This window comes from Trichomycterus rosablanca, chromosome 4, assembly GCF_030014385.1.
Source record: "Trichomycterus rosablanca isolate fTriRos1 chromosome 4, fTriRos1.hap1, whole genome shotgun sequence".
NCBI lineage: Eukaryota > Metazoa > Chordata > Actinopteri > Siluriformes > Trichomycteridae > Trichomycterus > Trichomycterus rosablanca.
This window is the reverse complement of record NC_085991.1, coordinates 16,485,288-16,495,937: the sequence shown is the minus strand read 5'-3', so window position 1 is coordinate 16,495,937 and position 10,650 is coordinate 16,485,288. Positions and strand designations below refer to the sequence as shown.

The 10,650-nt window shown below is 39.5% G+C and overlaps 1 long non-coding RNA gene across 1 annotated transcript; it reads right to left on the bottom strand.

Moving 5' to 3' along the window:
• Window positions 1-9,061: 9,061 nt before the first annotated feature.
• Window positions 9,062-9,947, bottom strand: LOC134311423 (uncharacterized). The gene is made up of 3 exons (XR_010011417.1): window positions 9,860-9,947; window positions 9,204-9,353; window positions 9,062-9,101 (listed from the first exon to the last, which is right to left on the bottom strand). It is a non-coding gene; the product is annotated as an uncharacterized LOC134311423 (long non-coding RNA).
• Window positions 9,948-10,650: the final 703 nt, after the last annotated feature.

Here is a 10,650-nt window from a genome sequence, read left to right as displayed (position 1 = left end):
TCGAACCGGGGGGTGCTGGCAGACCAACCGAGTATCTTACGGAGTCGCCACCCACCGGTTGCCGAATACAACAGCTAGATTAGCTAGGGAGACATTAGCGGTGAGAGGACCAGCGCCGTGTCACGGGGCTGGCTTCACCCGCTAATGCTAAATGCTAACGGGTAAAATAAAAACAGTACGAGGACTGCACGGCATCGCACCACGCTACTTCTAAGAAGGTAAAAGAAAAGCTAATTACCTCAACCTTGCGGTCTACACACCCTGATGGCCTTATGCCACCAGGGGTACCTCCTAAGGCTACAAAAAGAAGCGTGGAGGAGCTGTAATCAGTCCCCACGGACACCGCCGTGCCCAAAACAAAAGGAGAAAACAAGACAGAAGGTGCGACGCCTGCAGCCAGGCGGCGTGCCCTTAAATAAGGGAGCCGCAGCTGCAGGTCGTTCGCCCTAACGGGCTGGCCTATTATTAAAGGCCTAGCTCCATACTGCTCTGTAAGGCCTGTGACGTCGGGGAAGAGTGGTAAGTCCCACAAACGCCACAGAACCTTACAACAACAGGTGGTTTTGCAGATGAAATCAAGCCAGTAGATGACAACATTGTCAGGAAAGAAACAGAGACTGTTACTCTAAAATGTTCATATCAGTCAAGCAGCAGATACATTTTGCTTTACTGGTACAAACAAAATCCTAACAGCGCACCACAGTTTTTACTGTATAATAGTGCCAAATCATATAGCCATGTAGAGCACAATCCCACTGGCTCTCGATTAGAGTCAAACACAGATGATACATCTACTAAACTTATTATCTACAATCTACAGCTGAAAGATTCTGCTCTCTATCACTGTGCTCTTAGAGACACCCAGTGATACAAAGCTATTGAGATGCTGTACAAAAACTCACTTATTTGAAGTTTCTCAAAGCTCAGAAGATCAAAGTTTGTTTTTCCTTTTACATCTTATCAGTTAACCACACACACACACACAGTACAATATAAATAGCAACTGTTCTCTCTGACAAATTTATTATCTTGTATTATTTAACAAAACATATTTAACACCCATAAAATAAAAATCTTCATCTCAGATTGACTAAAATACAGGAAATACAGTGGAAATAACAAGCCACTAACAAGCTCCTTCAGCACCAGACTCCTCCATCCCCTGTGTAAGAAGGAGCGCTACCGCAGGTCCTTCATTCCAGCAGCCATCAGGGCTTACAATAATAATACGTAATATGTCACTCATACCTATACTTACATGTTCATGGTGTAATAAGAAGTGCAATATGTAATTTATTACAATAAGTGCAATACATAATATATTTTGCATATTTCTAATGTATATATTATTTTTTTATATTTTTTTAGAGTAACCAACTACACACTATGTGTGCAATGTTTTAACTTAGTTGTATTTCTTTCTGTTTTTCCTCTCTTCTTCTGTTGTAACAAGTTAATTTCCCTAAGGGGATCAATAAAGTCTTATGTTATCATATTGTATCGTATCTTATCTTATCTTAAAAATATTCTTTGGTCAGCTGAAGATCATCTTGTTTTTAAAAGCAAACATCCAGTTCTCTTTGGCAAAAATAAAAAGGACCATACATACTGCTGTCAGCAAAAGGTGCAAAAGCCAACATCTGTCATGGTATGGGTGTTCATCAGCATGACCAACACAATAGCTGTTTTTTTTTTTTTTCCTTTAAACATGATCAGATTTTAGATACTAAACAATAATGATCACTTTCTTTTTTCTGCATTTAAAGCATCAGCACAGCAACAACAAGTGTGGTGTGTGTTGGTGTGATTGTGTAGGACTAATGATATAAAGATTATTGCATGCACAAGTGATGAAGCGAGTCAAAGTGTGAGAGTCTCCATCATTCTGTACAAAGGAGTGTAAAAGACCTCTCTGACTTTGGATAGATGCAAATCACCACTTAAAAATGTTTTGCTCTGTTTTATGTAACATTTTTGTTTGTAAACTGTTATAATCTAAATTATTATTGGGCATTACAATATTGGTCTAAAACATTTTGGTATTCAAGGAATGTGATTGGAGTTGTGCCAAACCGCCACGTGGCATAAAACCGGTTAGAACTGGCTGAGTGGAAGCCTGGAACAAAAGGCATACCTTATATGGAGTAGTACTACACCTGGCCACTAGGGGGGGGGGGGGGGGGGTAAACTATAAATAACAGCTGCGCGCTCTACTCGTGGTCTGTGGCATTCTTCACTTAGACGGAGAGGCTGCAGAACGCAGCTGCTTCTGACCTGGAAGACGAACCAATCTTTTCTGAATAAAACTTTTAAAGAACGTCACCTTGCCTCCTGATAAATTTGGATCGATTCTAACAAAAGATCCACAACAATAAATGGTAGCAGTGGATGGTTTAAAATCGATTAATTAGTGTTCATTGGAGAAATCAGGAGGACTGCAGAGGTCGACGGGATCAGATTGGATCCAGGATCGTGAGAATTCGAAATCTGCCAGACTCAAAAGGGTACCCGATTAAAAAGGTAAGAGCGATTTAAGTCCTCATTTAGATGCAATAAAATATTTAGTTCTGAGTCGGGTATGTTGAGAATTCTCTTGTAGATAATTAGAAATAATTACTGATAAATGCTAAGGCGTGGTTCCTCTTTCACTAGCAAAGGTATGGTGGGCATGCCCTGACTCCAGGTGAGTCTAAAGGATCCGGTGTGGTTAGAGTCCATGCCCGTTTGGTTAGAGTCCAAACGCAAAGCCTGGTACCAGGTCAGTTGGTTCGAGTCCAACTGTGAAAGCCTGGATGGGTCCAGGTCGGTTGGTTAAAGTTCAACCGTTTGTGTGGCAAGTTATTTTCTGGTCCGTTTTGAGCAGTCGGTCCTGAAAACCAATATAGCAATTGCTTTGTGGAATAATCATTGGAATTGATTAAGTTTCCTATTGCATTGTTAGTAATTGGTTAGTAAAGTCAGTGAGGCTAGAACTGGTCAGGGAAACTACTTACCGGTGTCTTGGTTATGGGTATGTTGTTTTAGTTGTTGTATAGGATTTGTATAGTTTCCTGTTTCTGTGTGCTCTGTTCTATTTTCTCTAGTTTTCTATTCTTCTAACTCTCAAAAAAAAAAAAAAAAAGGCCTCCATAACAGCTGGGGAATTGGAAAGGTGGGTGAAAAGTCGAATTAAACAAACTTCTTCAATGAAAATTTGTAAGGCCATGCTGAAGAAGGTAGAACAATGGTTTAAATTTCGAGTAGACAAAGGACTGTATCCTACACGTGGTGACCCAACCCCCGACACAAATACTAGATTGGCGTATGTGAAAATTGCTAAACAGGGTGTAAGCGATGCAAAAACTGAATTGGAGAAAGCTAAAGGGTTGAAAAAATTTACTGTTAAAAGGGTTTTAATATCTGCTGAAAATGATTTAGCTCTGACACAGATTATAGTCCAACATATGAATCATATTTGTTTAAGCGTGAGTTCTGCCCCCGCTGAGAATCACACACACACACCCACTGAGGAGAAACAGGAAGTAACCAATTCAGCACAGATGGCTTCGCCCAACACAGCTGTGCTGGGCTGCGCCCCTCCCCCATATGTAGCGTCAGCCATTCCTGAGCAGACGACTACCCCCCTCCCGTCTCTCACTCTCACACATACCTCAAATACCACACCCAGCGCTCCTGTTTTACCGCACACACAAACGCAGACTGGTACGAATCCGGTGCGTGTTATGTATTCTGATAACGAGCATCAGAGTGAACAAGGTAAAGACATACACACATCAAATGTGACATTAAAGGTGCTAAGTGGGGTTTTACATGCTAAATCAGAAGAATATGAGCAGCTTAGAAGACAACAGTTTGATTTCCAAGTGAAAGTACAAGAACAGGTACAGCAATTGTCCAATGTGTTAACAGATCAGGTAAAGATGTTGACTGATAGAGTAGAGAGGGCTGAGTATGTTTCTCCAAGAGAACAGGAACTAGAATCTGGGAGGAAGGAATCAGAAGAAGAAGAGGAGGAAGATATTGGAAGTGAAGGTAGCAGCTGGAGGAGAGCAAGTAGGGGAAGAAAACAAGGTAAAATGCAAGGTAGGGTTGTTAGACCTACAATTAGGGTCAGTAACAGTAGAGAAGGTGTATTAATTACTGGTGAGGATCTGGATGTGGAATGGAAGGAAGGGAAAGACAGTAGAAGCAGAAAAGTGAAGTTGGAAAGGAAAGGAAAGTTGAGTAAAAATGAAGCTCTTGACAGATATGAGAGGGACTTGAGACGGTTATCAAATCAGCTAGAAACTTCAAGGGCTGAGTTTGACATAAGGATGGGAACAGGTGAGACTGGCCATAAAGAGCCAAAATGTACTAGAACTGGTAGCCCTGTGTCTAGCAGAACTAGGGGGAAACTACAATGTTGGGACGAACTAGAACCCATAGTGGACATGGGCTTTACTAATGAACAGAGTAATGAGCTTGGGGTAGGACAATTCCCTGTGGTAGTGACAGGAAATGGACGTGATTACGTTCCATGGTCGCACAGAGACATGCAAGCTCTAGCAGAGGACTTACCTCCTCTGTCTAAAGGGGCATCTCCATGGATCAGTACCTTTGAAAAGTTAACGGCAGCGGACACATTAGCCCTAGGGGATATAAGGGCTATCATGAAAAGGACGAGTAATGACTCAACCTGGCAGGCTATAGAGGTAGCTCTGAGGTTGGGAGCTGTACCAGATGATAGGTTGTTCAATCAACACAGGAATGCAGCATGGGGACAGTTAAGACAATTGAGCCCTTCCAACGAAAAACCATATATCAACCATTTGTCCTGTTTGGGAGAAATCAATTTTTTTAATTTTTTTTTCTGTGGACAACTTTTTTTACATTAAAAAACTAAAATGTGCTTTATGCAGACTTGCATTTCTTCATTCATGAAAGTGATTAGAAATAACACTTATAATAATGCTTTATATTATTGGTTTTATTTAATAGAATGTGGAAGAACAGTTTATCTCCACTGCCAAAATCAATTCATGGAAAAACAGTATATGTGACATTAACAAATATATTAGTTCTAATCTTTATTTTGATTCTTTGCATTTAATTAACTATTAATATTTTATATATGACATATCATGCATATATAGTCAGTTTTAAGTATGATTTCTGTAGATGATTAACTTATTTGCATTCAGAAATACATCATGAAAACATACTAGGCACTTTCTTTTCAATAGAACTCTATATAATCTATATTTAATTTAGGATTCTTACATTACATAAACAATACATAAAACACTCCCACTAAAACCCCCATGAAACATAACTAATATAAAACAATGTAATATTAAGTAAAATTTAGATCAATCTGATTATTATTCACATTCCAGAGATTCATAAAAAGATCGAGCAGAAGTTGGTAAGTAGTTCAGCATTGTCATGAGGTCCTTGTGCTTCTCATTCTTGATTGGCAATGAACTCTCATATGCCCTGGGATAGTGTCTGCTGAAAACTGGTGCTTGAGGCCTAGCTCCTCGTTTTGATTTAGTGACTGTCCATGTCTTCCACCCTTCATACTGACTATGGCTCTGTCTGGTATGCACATTCCAAGGATCATCAGCTGAAATGCATATTGCAGATAAATATAAGTAGACTAGATAGATAGTTAGATAGTTAGACAGACAGACAGACAGATAGATAGAACTATATATAACTATAAATACCAGTAGAGAAATTGGACTGATAACCATAAAAATAGTGCAAGTATGCAGAAAAGTAAATAGCAGTGCAAATATGCAAATAAGTGGTGGACAGTAGGACAGTAAGTAAGTAAGTAAGTAAGTAAATTTTATTTATAAAGCACTCTTAAAACAACTTACGTTGACCAAAGTGCTGTACATCGAATAAGCATACATAACACAACATTATGTTAAAAAAGTAAGAACCAAATAAAAATACAGAGTAAAAGACAAAATAAAACAGATAAAAATAGACTAAACAACTAAAAATTAACACAGCTCCTCACTGTTCAAATGCCAGCTTATAAAGGTATGTTTTTAGGAGTGATTTAAAAACAGCGGCCGAAGGTGCTTGTCGAATATTAGGAGGTACAGTGTTCCATAGCTTCGGAGCATAAACTGCAAATGCACGATCACCTTTTAGCTTCAAACGAGCCCTAGGAACAGTCAACAAATTCTGAGTGGCTGATCTTAAAGAGCGCTGTGCGGTTGCGGGAGAAAGCATACCACTGAGATAAGCCGGGGCTTGACCATTAAGCGCTTTATAAACAAATAAAAGCACTTTAAACTGAATCCTGTGCTGAACAGGCAGCCAATGTAGTGAGGCAAGGACTGGTGTAATATGGTTTCTTTTCTTGGTATTAGTCAGTAACCTTGCTGCTGCATTCTGGACTACCTGCAAGCGACGCAACAGAGACTGACTAATCCCAATAGTAGTACGTACATGTAAAGATTGTAAGGTGCTGCATAATGTAATAGGCATAGTTATAGTTACAGTAATAGTATAAACTAATATATACTAATATATTAACTATTATAGTGTAATATAATAGTAGAAATATAAATAAATATAATATAGTGGGCATGTATACAGGGCTATGCTAATATAATATGTGGTAGTGCATGATATTAAGTTAATATATTATTACTATGTGTAATAATGCTAATGTTGTGCATAAAACATGTTCTAAAGGCAGAAGTACACACACATAGAAACACATAGTTACATTATCAGATACCTGTGAGTTTGAACCACATCACTGAGGTGATCTGTAGTCCAGTGGTTCGTTTAAGGACAGAGTCTGGTAGTAGCCTGAAATCATCACACTTCATCTCAATGACTTTAAATGGGTTTTGTGTTCTTGCTTGTTTGATTATCTCAGTGACATCAGAGGGTGTATAAAGTGTAGACACTTTGCGTCTTCTTTCAATTACAGAGAAGGCACGATCACATGGAAGAAAAGAATGACCAGAGACCATGAACTTCTGTTCAATCTGAGTAAAGTAACGCCGTGATATGAGCATTGACATTAAATTGAGCATCCTCCAGTTGTTGTTTTGGCCACAACACCTGTCGCTATATATGACAAGCTTGCGCTCCTTGGATATGGGCAGTTGAGTAAAATTTGTCTGCACCCACTTATAAACACAGCTAGCAACTTCAACAGATCCTCTGTGTGCAATCCCCTCATGCCACACACACATGGTTGCTGGTTCTTCTGTCCCAAGTTCTTGGATACACAAGTTGTAATTTGCCAACTGCCTCTGGTAGTAGATGTTGGAATGGGTCAGATTGGGTGTGTAAATGACACCTTGTAAATCAATACAAATTACATGGCAATTACTGTTTACTTTAGCCCACTCTGTATCAGCCTGAAGTTGGGTGTAGGCTTTCTCAGCTTTCCGATGGTGCAGCTCACTTTCAGTTAACACTTTTTTCCTTTCCTCTTCGGATGATACAGACGACAATTTCATAAAAAAAGCATCACATCTTGAACATGTGTCACTTCTGGGTTGGCCAAATGTAAGGTTCTGCTGCTTGAAAATGTCACGATACAGCCAGAATTTAGCTGGAGACAAGGAATTCTTCTCTTTATACAATTTGTACATACGTAATAAATTCAGATCAGGACTTAGATATTCCCTTTCAACATCACCCCGAAGTCTCGAATAGTGGTTCTGCTGCCTTGGAAAAGACAATATGTGCTCACTGATGCTTTGTTTTACTGTAGACTGTATCCGATGTGGCCTAAAGGTCAATATGATACACATGCATTAGGTTCAGGATGATTTTAGAATTTTAGTTGTATGCATAAGTTTGAACACTCCTGGCCAAAATACATGTTCTTCTACAGAGGAGACATGACGATTTTCAGAAAATCTTAGAGCATTTCTATTTACTTACTTTTACTTTACTTTAGCATTTGGAGAAAAAATAAGAAATAAAAAATTAAATATGGCAGAACATTTAGACAGAACATTTAGACAGAACATTTATTATCTTTTTAAATTTCTATGTTTCTGATGGAGGGCTTGATGATGGCTACACATTAACAAATGGGCAGCATGCTATAACTGTACATCAGCAAGGTGAGTTGTTATTGGTGGAGCTAAACCCCACTCAAATAATAACTGATAAAATGGCCAGAGAGCGTAGAAGGAAGGTACATAATAACCTGGCAACTCAGTATACACAGTGAAGTAGCAAAAAAACGGGTACACCAGTCTAATACTTGGGAGGTCTCCCACAGGACATGGACTCCACAAGCTTGTGAAAATAGTCTGTAGGCAATGAACACCATACGTTCTGCAGAACAGTCCACAATTCTGCACCACAGCACGTTGCATGGTATCCCTTAGGTGGGAATGGCAAAACCCCAAACTCAGATAAATGTTCCTCTAACCATAATTTGCTGTTCTAGATGTGTTTGTCGGCACATTGTCCTTTTAGGAAAAGGCCAGACCCATATGAATGAATGCAGTACATGAACGGATGTAACTCATCAAAAAGGCACACATAGTGTTCACCTGTCAGAGATGTTTGTAGATGTACCAGGGTGCCAGCTAAACAAACCCCATACCATTATGGAGCCACCACCAGCCTATGTATTTTAAAGTGATTGTTCGTGATCTATTTGCCTACTGTGCTTACACACAGAGGAATTTGTCCTCAGCATTTAACCCATCCATGCAGTGAAACACACATATAAACATACACTAGTGAAGTGAGCACACGTGCCCAGAGCGGTGGGCAGGCCTGTCCACAGCACCCGGGGAGCAGTAGGGGTTAGGTGCCAAGGGCACTTCAGCCGTATAATTGGCGGGACCAGGAATCGAACCGGGGACCTTCAGGTCGCAAGGCTTGTTCCTTAACCCCAAGCCTACGACTGCCCCTTTTGCATCTGTACCAGCTTTTTTGCGCACTACAATGTATACACTCACTTATTATAACACTCACAATAACAAGTGAAAGGTGCATTACCTATTCTTATGTTTGCCTCGTCCATCTTCTAAAGGAAACCTAGCCTCAGTAGCCTGGTCTGACTCAAGTCCTTCATTTTGCCCTAACTCACATTTGTGCAACTTTTCCTGAATAACCTGTCCAAACAATAAACTAGGAACATAATATCTATATAATTTCCTATTGTTACTAATAGGAACATTAAATTAACAATATAAAGCTTATATAGTCTAACATACCTGTAAGCGACTGTTTGTCAGCTGATACACTGACATGAATGTTGTTTTGCAAACATTTAGTCTCTGCCCTGCTTGCTGAATATAATAGAAAAAACTCTGATGTTTTCTGTGTTCACTGTTTTCCTTGGAGCGTCTTCGCCTCACTTGGTGCTAGAATGCAGGCAGCACTAATGTTACATTAATGGCATGATTGCTGTTCTTAAATTAAACTATGTAAATCGTCATTTTAATCTTAGGTCAGTTTGGGGTCTGATCACTGGACCTGAAATCCCATGTACTGCACTATTTTCTGTGTGCCAACACACTTCAACTGACCAGATCAGTACCAAGCTTTTATCTGAGTTGAGTTGTTTTAAGCAGGGAAGACTGAAGGGCAGGGGTGTTCAAGACTGAGGGTATACTTACTATTACTATAAAGAAATACATATTCTAAACTAGTTTGAGGATCACCTGAATCTTTTAAATGCAATATGCCATGTCTTCTTTTCAGGACAGCGACACAACCAGACAGTTTTTACAATGTAACTGTTCACGTTTACTTTACTTTCACTTTCATTTCCTAAAGCATTGCTTTACAGCCTATGCACAACATCAACGGAGTAACAATGTATGCAAAGTTGTCAGCATTGATTAAAGATTGCAATTACATGGCTCACCTGTTCCATGCCCGAGAGAATCAAAGCTTGCTGCTTCTCATATGTACTGGAGTAAAACAGCGTGAAAAGTTGTAACTTGCGTGTATCAGTGAGTCTGACACACTGCCGCTTACAGCCACTCCCACACACTTTGCCCTTGCGAGCATAATACATTACAACAAGTTAGAAACAAGTAACATCCAGATAAACGCTGATCGTTTGTGCGTAAACACAATGTATAACGTTATATTAATGTTGCCACGTGAGAGTAGTTTTATAAGTAGAGTAAAAAATTCGCCAGCCTCTAGCTGTTCAGCTTCATGAGGTACTTATACGGTTATTCCACTTACGTCTTTCGGTGGATTTTTCCCTGGTTTTTCTTCGCCCTTTCTGTTAATATATGGTTTTCCTGCATTGCGTAGCATCTTTCTTTCTTTGTCTTTCCATGTGTTCATTTTCAGCTTTCTTTTTTTCCCTATATTTAACCGATTTTCGTCAGCCGCACTTAGTACTACTGCTTGTCCGTCCATTTTTGGCAGCGGAGATAAACGTTTTTTCCGCGTGAGCACTATTTAAAATTTAAATTATGACCCTAATTAACGGACTATGTTGTAGCGACTGCCTTAATATTAAATAAAGAACATCAAACAATGCCATGCCATGCCGAAGTGATTTTTACAAAAAATGTCACATGTATGGTTTTTCGTTGGAAGGGCTCAATTGTTGCCAGCTTCAGTGGACTATCAGGCGCTCAAGGGAATGGCTAGGAAGGAGAATGAGGATCCTAGGGAATTTTTGGAGCGTGCTGCTAG